The sequence below is a fragment of the Thermobia domestica genome, chromosome 6 (genome assembly GCF_964235325.1).
Source record: "Thermobia domestica chromosome 6, izTheDome1.hap1.1, whole genome shotgun sequence".
NCBI classification, from domain to species: domain Eukaryota; kingdom Metazoa; phylum Arthropoda; class Insecta; order Zygentoma; family Lepismatidae; genus Thermobia; species Thermobia domestica.
The window spans coordinates 212388990-212403011 of NC_137459.1; positions in this window are offsets into that span (position 1 = coordinate 212388990).

Here is a 14022-nt window from a genome sequence, read left to right on the forward strand (position 1 = left end):
TCCAGTCTCGTCTCATTTTTTTATTATTTCATACTGAAAGATGGATCATCTCGATACCTGTTTGCAATTCACTAAATTAGATATTCACATAGTAATAGTTTGGGCCCAAAAGAACTTAGTATATCAACGTAGATTTGTTACCAATTAAATATATATATATATATATATATATATATATATATATATATATATATATATATATATTCTACTCATATGCCTGCCGGAAATAATCAATAATATTTTATTTCTGAAAAGCATATCCTATTCTTTAATATTGTGTATGCGCGGGTATTTATTAAAACATTTATACTTGGTCTTGGATTTTTTCTTTCTTTCATTAATGTAAAGTGAATGTAATGTAAAATGTAATGCAACCGAAGAAAAGTTTATTGATCGGGGTTGTGGATATTGCAGAGAATATGAATATTTAATTAAAGTTTATTGAACACACACACACACACATATATATATATATATATATATATATATATATATATATATATATATATATATATATATATATATATATATATATATATATATATTAGAGTATGTATAATGAATTATTAATTATGAACGACGGATGATTATAGTTTAAAAGTAATTTAATATTTGTTGATGAATTAAGTAAATAAATATATATGTATATATAAAATGTCGTCGTGCCTAATCCCGAATATTAGTTGGTTGCCATAGTAATAAAGATCCGACATATAGTAGTAGAAAGAACACCGCCATTTTCTGTGCATGATTCTGCTTAAATAATTTAATCTCAGTAAGTAAACTAGTGGTTGTTATTATAAATGGCATGTCAGTTTAATTGAAGTCAGGCTATCCCCTATTTCTGTGACATCATTCATAAGAAAATTCGTTGCAAATCAAATAACCTTATATATCCATATTTGAAATATTTTACCTGTCCCGCTATCCTGCAAGCAAGATCAGTGAAGTTCTTATGTTCTCTTCATCGAATAAATAAAATAAAGCGAATTCTTCCTTGGACTCGGAGTGAAAATTAGTGTGTACACGCATACCGTATCGACTATACGATAACCATAACTATGATGGTATATGACTGAATATGACGAATATGGCTATAGTAAAGAAAATATATTGATACGTATCCCTCGTAGAGTGGAAAGTCTCGAACTATATATATATACATATATGCTTATTTACCGAGGGTGTTAAAGTGAGCACCCATAGACTACATAATTAATGTATAATACAGGGATAAAATTATCGAACGATACACAAAAGGGTAGTACGTAGTTTCCTGTGGTCTTAGTGGAATTAGTAAACACTTAAATTGTGGAATTAGTAAGCATTTCATCAAATGAAAAATGGACTCATGATATTCCAATAAAACTTCAATTTAAATGTATATAGAGTGATCGAGTGAGAAAGGACTGACCTTTATCTAAAATCCAAAGCTCCTTTTGTTTTCATTGATATTTTTTTTCTCAATCAACGATTCAAACTATGGATGTGAAGTACGTTAAATATGTGATGTGATGTAATTGTACGTTAAATAAACAAACCTATTTTTTTTCTTTCTTTTGTCAGATATACATATATATATGTCGAACTCGTTAGTATGACGACGTATTCTTTATTTTATATGTTAATCGTAATGTTGATGTACTAATATATGTGTAGTGCATTTTGCATAATGTTTCATAATAGATATTAATAAATGTATAACCCACTGTAGTTGTTTTGTTTCCTTTGACTATGATATCACTGTCCTGTATGAGTGTGAGTGTGAGTGGGAATCGTATTTAGTGTAAAGTTTAGAATTTAAGACTAATTAGTAGTATGTAAAACAATCGTAGTCGTATAAGGTGATTTATGTATGTTAATTTGTTTTGTGTATCATACAGTCTCACCTTCAATTAAAGTTAAATCGGCTCTGAGAAACAGTTAAGCCAATAAGATAACTCGAGCAACCAAACTGATACGATATACTAAAATAAACGACGATCTCATCAAATGTACAGAATTTTCATCTATAAAAGAAAAGACAGCTATTAAATTAAATAAATATTGATATCATATTTTTTTTTCTGAATAGCTCAAATGTGCAAACTATCTCAACTTGATCAACGAATGCTAAATATTAGTTGGGTTATTGCCATTACAAAATAATTAAAAACTAATTTAATTAAATTTTCTCATCACCGGGGCTGGGTTCGGATAACTCTCTCTTGTGTAGTTACCGGGACCCATGTCTGGGTTGTATGTGGGAACATGTGTCTACTCTAAATCACTTCAAATTGAATTCTCTGTCAGTAGTTCATTAAGCTTGGTTATTTTTCAACAATTAATATAACCTTTTATCGTTTTTCCGTAATCATTCCATATTTCTCTCTCTCTTCACTTTCCTTCCCTATACATTTTCTTCTTTTCCTCTTCTCCACTTTCATTTTCCCTTTCTTCTTCTTCTTTTTCTTCCTTTATTTGAAAACTCAAGGCGTGATCTCTTGTTTATTCTTCGGAAGTCCGATATAAAAAATAAAATGAAAATCAAGTACAGTGAACTAGCGCTCATAGTCTACGCCATGTTTCAGTTTTAAAAGGGCGAACCATGAGAGGATGGATCGCCATGATTTCGGTTCAAGTTATCACGCCCAACAGTTTTCACACGTACAAGAGGCAAGTGTTTACCACTGAGTCACCGTGTCCTTCCCCAATCCCTAAGAGACGCGGGCATCCAGTTAAGAATAACTGACATAGGAAAACGTACTTAAGATTTCCGCACGAAGAAAACTCCACGAATCCTACTTTCTGATCGTTTGTACTTCTTGTATGTTGGTTTATCACACACAATATTTAGTATATCGATACATTTGTCAGAATCATTGTGTTTCCTCCAAAGTAAGAACAGTGTGAGTTAGTGATAGAGCGCTTAGTGCTGGTGCGGGATGGACCTCGTTCGATTCCAAACTATAAAAATTTGTAGTGGATACCATCACACCCGTGAGATTTCTGCGGATTATCCTGTTTTCTCCTACATTCTGATTTCACGAATTATTTCCCAAAAATTAGCTACCATCTATCATCTCTCTCTCTATTATTGGATAGGATTTCAGTTTACCACCCTTCGGTAGCAAAATTACATGAAACATGGTGCTACGGATAAACGTGAGATATGAATTACTTGCGCTCCCGCCGCGAATCGGAGCCGGGTCTCCTATGCGAAAGCCGCACACACTACCCCATATCCATGCGTGATCTCTCTGTCTTCATTAGCCTAGAAGGCATAACTTTTAAACTTCATGGACAGCCAATTCTATGCTGAGACAAAGTAGATCAATCAAATATGTGCATCTTCCCTTATTATAATCTTAAGGATTTTCTTGTAACTTCTACCGTGTACTAAGATTCCTGTTAGTTGAAATATCGTATAAAATTGTAGTTAACTTTCCTTGGTCAACGTTTCCTAAAATATCGAAATAATTCATCAATTTCTTTTGGGTGGAGTTTGTTCTGCCCCTGTACCATATCGAGTTGTGCATTAATGGAAGTTTGGCTAAAAGTAATATACAGTTTCTTTCCGCCGAATTCGATCCGACATTTTGTTCTCGAGTTACGGCTGTTTTGGGCATTTTTTGGACAGGTTTTTCCTGGTCATAGCGCAAAAAGAAAGCATTTTTGCACCCAGGTTGTCTTATATTGGTGACAGAAATCAGCTCCCAAACGATGTCTGTGTTGTTTGAAACACCCTGTATATTTCAATTATGTTTCTGATTAGATCATGTTTGCCAATCAATTTCCAGTATTTTCAAAACAAACCAAAAGTGAACTAAATTTACAAAATCGCCTTCCCCTTATGCTTTCTTCTTGTATAGTGCTTTTATATATTCATATTGTAGGTGACAGAGATTACCAATATTGATTAAAATATCTGGTTAAAATGCAAGGAGAGGAATTCCCTCTTTAGTAAAGAAATTCTTTCCTTGCATCCTACCGCCACATTAGGCGAGATGGGATTAGACAAGTTGGGAATTTCCATCTCGCCTAAAACAGCAGACATTTTTCATCTTGGAGATATGAATGGCGGATAAATCGTTAGGCGAGGTGGGATTAGGCGTGATGGGATGGAATCATCTGAAAAGGCAAGGGGACGGTAGGTAGTAGCATGACATCCTCCCATCCCTATCTTTGCCCATTGTAGTTTCTTAGGAACTGGGGGACGCCGAACACATTTTTTGGAGGTGGGAGGACAGGGTCCCTTGCGTTCCCACGCACTATTGCCCCTACTGCTAAGTATTAATTGCTTTTAGGTCTAAATGAAAATATGCGATAATAATAATAATAGTAATAATACCAATACTACTATTACTACTACTACTTCAAATAATAATAATAATGAATAATCATAATAATAATAAAGGATCTGAATGATAAAGATATTTCCTCAACTTTCTATTAAAATGCATGTGGGCTTCCGTGAATCTCGATATATTGTTTTTTATAAGGAGTAAATAGACTTCAAACAACAATTTGGGAAATATGTATAACAGAAAAAAGCTTTATCAGTTGATTCACAAAGAACTAAGCAAACGACAAATGACCTTGTGTCTGTTTCTTTAACACATTGTTACAAGGCACAGAAGCCACGCCCTCGGGTACCTTGCTTTTTCGCCTGAGTGCAGCTTCAGTACTAAAATTAAGACTTTCAATTTGTCAATTTATGTGTAGCTATCAGTCAATCACACAGGTTCTCTACAACGTTGAATTTTACAAGAAAGTTTTTGTTCATCGGGTAGGAAGCAATAGCACGTTGTAATCCCATCCTCTCCCTTGCACACTGTGTGATATTTAAATTGCATACTGTAGTGAGTTACAGAAAAGATAATGCTATTCATATATCATTTGATATATATCATTATCAAATAAGGTTGACCATTATCACAATATATTCAAGATGAAAAATATTCATTTAACAGTCGTCGTACTCAGTTGTCTGCACTGAAATTCCCATAATGCGCTTTTTTCTTTACTAATAAGAGCTCCGAGCTTCTTCGTGGCTAAGTGGTTAACGTACGCGCCTTTGGTGTGAGAGACCCGGGTTTGATTCCCGGTGAGACTTCATGTAGTTCGGATTTCACAATTAATCAGTAGGTCTGGTCTCATATAGCCTCGCTGCTGAAAGGGACGATAAATCAACTCATGTTGAGCATCATAAGAGATATAACTCCGAGGGGATTTTTCTCCCGGGAAAACGTCCCCAAATCATCAGCGGTACCCACCTAGATAGACAAAAAACCCCTACGCACACAAAAGGAGGAATAGAGGCTTTCTTCCAGAAATTCGTGTGTGGGGTCACATCGTCCCGTATCCACGGGAGTCTAGGGGGCCAGGCTCTTCTTAAATTTTTAAATGAGAATGAAATATGAGCATTAAATTAGTGAGCCATTAGGATTTTTGTTAGGATGATGCCAAATTCGATTCCTGGTGTAAACTTAGCTTTCGGTCCTAAGTCATTTGCAGGTCTCGTTTCATACAGATTCGTTGAAAAACACTCTAAACATGTTCTATGACTAGTATGAAAACTAAAGAAATATAGCAAATGAAATAAATTTCTTGCTTTAGACTCTGCCCTGTAATCCAGTTTTCCTGGAGGCATGATAGTATGGTTGGGAAGAGCTTATCAGATTCAAGCTCCGAACCCACATTAAAAAAGTCCGTTCTTAACAACCTTGGTGTTGTGTAAGGACGGAAAACAAAAATATACTGATAGCTGCAGTAAGAAGTATTAAGGCAAAGAAATTTAAAAATAGCTGGTTTTGAAATAGAGAAAGGACAGTAGCCGAGCTTTATTACTATTACTAGCATATATTACCCGCTTCGCTGGGTTGAAATTAAAATTAAAATGCATTACTCCGTATTTCATGTGTTTAGTACCGTGAAATATGAAGCTTTCGCTTTAATGTCATCGATTTAAACAGCGTCGGAAAGATCATTGATAATCTCGGCGACCCCAAAAATCATGGATTCGACACTAATATTGGTCATGTTCTGTCATTTATATGTATATTTCTCCCCCCCTCATGTTGCGGGCCATTGCATCGAAAGTGTCACTGTTCATCTCAGCGACCCCCAAAAATGTGGATTCAGAATTAATATCGGTCAATTTCGATCATTTTTAAATATCTCTTTCTCCACCTCCCCGAAGTTGTGGGATTGAATTTGAATTTAAACGGGATCGAAAGTACCACTCTTCATCTAAGCAACTCATAAAACTATAAATTCGACATTGATAGTGACCATTCTCGATCATTTATATATATATATATATATATATATATATATATATATATATATATATATATATATATATATCTTTCTCCTTTCCCGCAAGTAGCGGAGATGATTTTGCATTTAAAGCGGATCGAAAATGTCGCAGTTCATCAGAATGATCCCAAAAACTATGGATTAGAAACTAATATTGGTCAATTTCGATTATTATTATATATAACTCCCCCTCCCGTCCTTCGTGCTGCGGCACACGGCATCAGAATTGTCACTGCCAATCTCAGCTCCTAAAAGCATGGATTCGACGCAAATATTAGTCATTTTCGATCATCTTTAAATGTTATCCCCCTCCCCTACGTTGTACCCTCCCGTTCCCCAACCATCAGGGATGAACTTGGATTGAAAGTGCGTCAGAAGTTTCACTGTTGCTCTCATCGACCCCTAAAACTATGGATTCAACACTAATATCGCTCATTTTTGATACTTTTTAAATTATCTCTCCCCCTCCCCCACCAATACGTTGCATCGTCAAGGTGAATGGCTAAAGAAATCCCTGTCCCTAAGCTCATGTATGTTGAAAATTTCATTGAGATCGGATGAGTGGTTCTAGAGTGATGAAGTCACAAAGGCAGTCATCTTTATTTTACTTTTTGCCTATAATTCCCCTCTCCCTCTCCTACCTAGGGCTGTCAAAGTGAAACGATAAAAAATTCCAAGACCCAAACCTCATATATGTTGAAAATTTGGTCAAGATTGGTTGGGTGGTTCAAACGTTATTAGGTTTTACTAGTTTTTATTTATACGTCCCACTTCCCTCCCCCTCTTCTAGAATGTACCGTTAAAAATATAGGACAAAAATGTTTCGAGATCCCAACCTAATATATCTTGAAAATTTGATTGAAATCAGTCAGATAGTTCAAGAATTATTAAGTTACAAATATAGTCGCTTTCAGTCTTATATAAATTGATTTTTATATATCTCTCTCTTCCTTCTCCTCCCCACGGTGCTTCGTTAAATTTAAATCATAAAAATTATCCCAGGCCTGAACCTCATCTATGTTGAAAATTTGATCAAGATTAGTCGATTGGTTCAGGAGTTATTAAGTTTTATATATTTTACACCACACTCCTTTCAGTTCCACCATCAAAGTAAATAGCCTAAAACTAGCCCAGCCTTGGAATTCGTCCATGTTAAAAATTTAGTCAAGATCGGTTCGGTGGTTCAGGAGACTTAGAGTAACAAACTATATATGTTGAATCTAGATATTTTCCTATTGAGACAACGTAAAATTTTACGGCTCATTCCACTAGCCCCCTTCCTTTTGAACAGAACGGCGGAGGCATCGCTTTTAGCACTAGCAATCCTCAATTTGAGACTTTTCCCAAATAGGCAGTCCTGGCTTCGATAGAAGGTAAAAAAAGTTTGAAGGGCCGGAGCGGAGCAGCGAAGAGAAGAGTCATCTTTCTCTAGCTAGGCAACACGACTAGCTGACGTGATGGCCACCATGGTCTCGCATCATGTAGTCCAGTTTTTTTTTAATTGGAATGGAGAATGCAGACTTGCCTACGTATTTTGAATTGCCGAGAAAGGTAGGTTGTATGCATTAACATTAGAAATGTATAAGCATATTAGTATTGAAATTTGAAAGACGTTTAGGCCAAATTGAATTCAATAGATGATTGTATTTCATTTTTAGGAGCTTTTCTTTTTACTTTTACAGCTTGCCGTCCTCTAAACTGCGGCCCTTAGCGTTTGCCCCTTTCCCAAAGATCTGGCACTGATTATTGCAGATGACTCTGATCTGGACACAAGGTCATAGCTTAGTTATAAACAATAATACAGTAAGGAACTAAAACATAAATATAGTGAGAATATTAACAACTCGCTGATCGTGCGAGCTGTTTTTCTCTTTTTCCTCTCAGTTGATCTAATAGTGACTGTGCCGCACTCAGAACACGTACAGGAGAATTGGCAACGCCACACGCCAGCCCGTCTGAAACAAATGCGAGCTGAAACTTCTGAACATTTTTTCAACCTACGTTCAAGGTTTCTTTATAATGACAAGAAATATATTGTATATTTTACGTTGAACTACGCTTACAATATTTTGTTCTTCTCTCGAAGATTTTAAGTTCAATCCCCTTCTTTTCTTTCTCTTCGTTGATAAAAACTTTTTTACTTATTCGTGGCATGACTTTTCCAAACAGTACTGAACTTTGAATTTAGTGCTTGAGACTAGCAGAAACATACTAGCTTCATATTCCTCCGTGAGACCAACATCCACTAATCACTAAGTTCTGTCGCTCGCCACTAGATGGCAATATGGAATGCAGTTACGAAAAACGAGCAATTAACAATTTGAATTCCACTAATTTCACCTGCATATGTTAACCTATGGCGTTAGTAATGCATCATACGTTTTCCTAAGATAATGTAATTTGTCCTTAGCTTTTTGGTTTCTCTCAATTTCCAAGCAGAAATAGATTAGATGCTTTTGATCTTCACTAGCGCATTTTTCATTCTATTTTACGTAAAATTAAATTTTCGTACCAAATAAATTAATTTTCACTAAGATACAGACAAACTAATAATTACACAAAGGAAATCAGTACACTCATAATCTTGAAATTCCGTCTCGTCTCGGCTCAGAAAGTGGCATAGTTTCCCTTATAAATCAATAGAGAACATGTTAAGAATGGTGGCGGTATTCAGTGCTCTTAAGTGGAAACTGTCGCTACTCAGTGTGTCAGCGTGTAGCTACTCAGTGTGGAAACTGTGTCAGTACTCTTAAGTGGAAATCATAAGAAATTTAATATGGGAGAACTATGAAATAAAGTAAACAGACGCGCGTCATTTTATAATAAAATTACATAGCGAGTTCATTTTATCTAATCTGAAACTGTTATAGTCGAATATACACGATTAAAGGAGCTCTGTTTGGCCAAATTAAAAAGACCTCAGCCATTTATCCCTCCAAACATGAATTTTTCTTCGTCGCCACCGGTGGGAATATGGGTTTCTATTTTCCTGAAAGAAAAGAAAACCGTTTAGGTGGGACACAGACCCCTTCAAAACTTTGATCGTGATATACTAAAAGTGTTAATAACAGTATGTCAGAAGTGCTTGAAGGATACGAAAAATTGAAACGATACATTGTGTAGAGAAAATACGCTGGAATAAACGAATACGTTTTTAAATTTTCTGCGGAAAAACGTTCGAAGGGGACAAAATTCCCACCCAAGATTTTGAAAGTTGAGGGTTAAAGGCCAGAGGAAGTGAATCAAAGTGAATGAAATTGTGCACAGATATTGTAGACGTAAAATAAGATAATTGGGTTTCGTTTTTTTTTTCTAAAATGAACGGTTGAGTGAGGCACGGACCTTTTAAACCGTTGATTACGAACTTCAAAATGCAAATAAGCATACGTCAGAAGCTCTTAAAGACTATGGAGAATTGATACAAGACTTCGTATAGGGTCAATTTGCAAAACACTAAATAAAGGGTGTTTTAATAATTGTGGAAAAACAGTGCTGGGGACAGGCCCCATCCGAAAAAAGTAAATAAATACAAAACTTGTATTCCCTCAAATTCCCTCTACAATATTTGTGCATATTTCATTCACTTCGGTCCCCTTCTTCTTGTCTTTTTGGGATAAATTCCAAAATCTTAGACGAGGGCTCTTGCTCCCCAAATCCCGTTTTTCCTTCGAAGGTAAAACAAAACGTATCCGTTTATTTTTTGCCTATTGTTCATACACAAGGTTTCGTTGCAATTCTTCTTATCCTTTAAACACATATGACATACTGTTACAAGCACTTTCAATAGTTTGTAATGAAAGTTTTGGAGGGGTCAGTGCTCCACATAGCAGTTTTTTTTCAGTAAAATACGAAACACGTATTCTTTCATTTTATGTCTGCAATATGTGTGTTAAATTTAGTTTACTTCGGTTCACTTTTCTTTTGCTTTTCGGGTGTCAATTTTGCGTGGGGGCTTTCCCCCTAAAATCGCTTTTCCGCATAAAATAAGAAACATGTATTCGTTTATTTGATGTGTAGTATCTACCTGCCAAATTTTATCAAAATCGGAATGATACACTTTCATTTCCCTCTAAGCAGGATAAAAGTGAATCTGGAAAGGTAGGGGGACGATAGGTAGCGGCATGACATCACACCGTCGAGCATGCCCTTCTTGAACATTGTAATTTCTTAGGAACTGACTGGACGCCGTATACATTTTTGGAGGTGGGGACGGGGTCCCCTGCATTCCTCCACACTATTCTTCTGCTCCTGAGTATTAATTGCTGTGAGGTATAACGAAAAATATTATGTGATAATAGTAATAATCATCATCATAATAATAATATACCAAAAATACTACTTTTGCTACTACTACTACTACTACTACTAATAATAATAATAATAATAATAATAATATAAATAATAATAATAATAAATAATAATAAAGGATTAGAATGAAAAACATATTTTTCCAAATTTCTATTACAATTCCTGTGGGCTTCCGTGATATGAATATATTGTATTTATAAAGAATGCAGAGGATTCAACAAACAATTTGGCATATTTGATTTGTATAAAACAAAGAACCCTTATCAGTTGTTATACAAAGAACTAGCAACTGACAACTGACCTTGTGTTTGTCTTTTTTTTAACACAATATAACAAGTCACAGAAGCCACGCCTGCAGGCAGCTTGCTTCAGTACTAAAATTAAGATTTTCATTCTGTCAATGTAATGTGTAGCTATCAATCACACAGGTTCTGTTCAACAGGTTAATGAAACCACGTTGTTGTAGACAATGGTGGGGAAAGATAGCAACCTTTGCCCGGGCTGAATTTTACAAGAAATGTTTTGTTCATCGGGTAGGGTTCAAAGTCCATCGTACGTTGTAATACCTTCTCCTCTTTCGCACACTGTGTGAAATTTCACTTGTATACTGTAGTGAGTTACAGGAAAGAGAATGCTATTTCTTTTTTAAAAAAACATGACATCTAATCTAATCTAATTTTCTAATATAATTAATATAAAGATTTGGTTTGTGTGTTTGCCTGTCTGTGTGCGGCCTGAGGACCAGACGAGTGGACTGAAAGTTACAAAATTTTTTTCAGGGGTACCTTGGCCCAGGCCCCAGGCGAAGAGGAAGCGTTCATTTTTTTTAATTCGAAGCAGGGGGGTTTCAGGAGGGCGTTTACCGGGACATGTAAAAGTGGTAGGAAATAACCGATATTCCTGTCGAAATAACAGCTTTCCCGGACTGTGAAATCAATGGTGAAACTCTGATTGCATTAACTTTCACATCCACCCTATTCGGGCCGGGGGTCACCGGGAGGCGGATACCGAGACATGTAAAATAATCCAAAATGACCGATATTAATCTCAAATCCATAGTTTTCGCGGTCGCTGAGATCAATGGTGATACTCTCACAGTCACTGACCTCCAAATACAGCACCAGTGCGAAGCATGAGTATATCAACTAGTTAGCAAATAGGATTCGCCATTATCACAATATATTCAACATGGAAAATATTTCTTTAACAGTCGTCGTACTTAATTTTCTGCACTGAAATTCCCATAATGTGCTTTCTTCTTTACTATTATCTGTTCCAGGTAACCTGATAAGTAACTCCCCTCTCTCCCACCACTTCCAACTAAAGAAGGGTAATGCAAGTAGTTGATGTTCACAGGAAGGGAAGTTTTTATATTAAACAGAATCGTGTAAACTCTGTTCGCACCTGATGTTGAGAAAGCACTCCTGTTCCTTTTAGCTATCAGGCCCGATTAACAAACAATTACTGTTTTTAATTTTTGTTTTCAAGAAAGTGTTGCTTATTATTTATGTAATGATTTTGGCTTTATTCGTATTTATTAAATTGCATTTCTAGAAATAAGAACTAATTCGTTATAAAGTTAATTTCCATTATTTTTTCATTTGAGAATCTGTATGATTTGTCTTTCCGTGTATATTTATATATGTTGATTTTATAAAGGCTCTGAAGTCAATGTAAGTATACCACGCATTAATTACATTGACATCCAGGTTGAGGTCGTGGTGGCTTCGCGATAGAGTGGTGCACGTGATGTCTGGTTCAATCCCAGATCGCGCCAAGTGGACTTTGTGGTGGACAAACGTATTTTTGTAGTTTTTCGGAGTTCTCCCGTTTCCTCTTACTTTCTTCTTTCCACAGTTTCATTCATTCTCCCTTAGCCTATCCGACATAACCGCAGGACGTAAAACCAAAAGATTTCATTTCCAAACTACTGTTACTCCCCCTCCCCCTCAACGGTCGTAAGTATTTTTGACAACTCCGTTTTTAAGAAAATAGTCAAGTAACAATTCCAAAGTCAATTGTCTCTGTTATCAATGGACTAAACCCAAGGCCGACGAAAGGGCCTGGCGAGACTTGCAAACGCAAAGGGAGCAAAATTTACGATATATTAGGATTTAAGTAGCGCTAAATTCACTATAATGGCTAAGATCCCATAATTATAATTTTGCTTGCAAAGAGTAGGCTGAGATATGTGCCTGTTCAAATTACATGGCTCCTGTAGTTACTACTTCATGTCAGACTTTAATCAATTTAGGATTGCTTTTCTAAGTCAACCTTAACACTTCTTCCGCACTTAATAAACTAGCAATATATCAATGTAGTGTGATTAATATTGGATGTGTGATGCTTCACCGTAAATTTAGCGCAGAGTAGAAAAAAAAACGAAAACAAAAAAATACTTTGTCGTCGTCTTATTTCCATCGGTTCAGGTACACGTACCAAGGAAGAAAAACGTAGGAAAATTATCTCATTGAGAAACAGTAAATATAAACCAGGCCATTTGTGTGAGTTAACACGCCTGGGGCGAGAGGTGTGGATTCACTATTATCAGTGCATATATATATCATTATTTTTCTTCATGTTATTTTTAATGTAAGAATATCTGTTTATAACGAGATTTTTAAATTTCAGGTTCTCCCAGCGTTGCCAACAGTCCTGATTCTATCCTGACTGTACCGATTTCTGACTTATCTGTCCCGCGTCCCGACTGGATACTCGTCGGGGCGCATATTGCCCCGATTTATCCCCAGGTTAATTAATATTTTACTGAGCCATTTTTACAAAGTAGTAATTTATTGTTTTACACATGCAGTTTTGTGTATAGAATCAATGTAACAAATGTTTTTTTTTAGTTTGAATCATGAAAATAATAGTTAGCAGCCCGTCTTTAATTTACAGTTATTCCCTAATTGCTTAGAGTTTATAATCCAGCCGATTATGATGATAGTATATTCCATGCAGCGCTAGAAATTTTGTTTTTTCAACCTCTACATAAAAGCAATTGCTACCAGTAGTAGTAACACTAGCGCTCATTTCAGCGGGTGGCCGTCATGCTAACTATACCAGATACTGTCCATTTGCCAAATCTGATACCACTGTCGGTTTCCTCTGCTTCACTTTTTGTTTGCCACTCAATCGCATTGTTTACCTTAATCTGCACTGTGCAGTATTATTCTGTTCTTCGACGTTATTTTTTTTTTACATACAATTATCGTTGAAGATGAAGGCAACATTAATAACGGACCATCCACACCGAAATTTCGGAGGGTAGGGGGGCTCCAACAGCGATTGTCCCGAACCCGGTGTTGCCGGTATTACGGTTCTTTTATTTTCTGTGGAAAAAGAGTTTTAGGGACAAAAGCTCCCACAAAAAATTTTGAAATTTGAGGAACAAAAGGTAAGAAGAAGTGCACC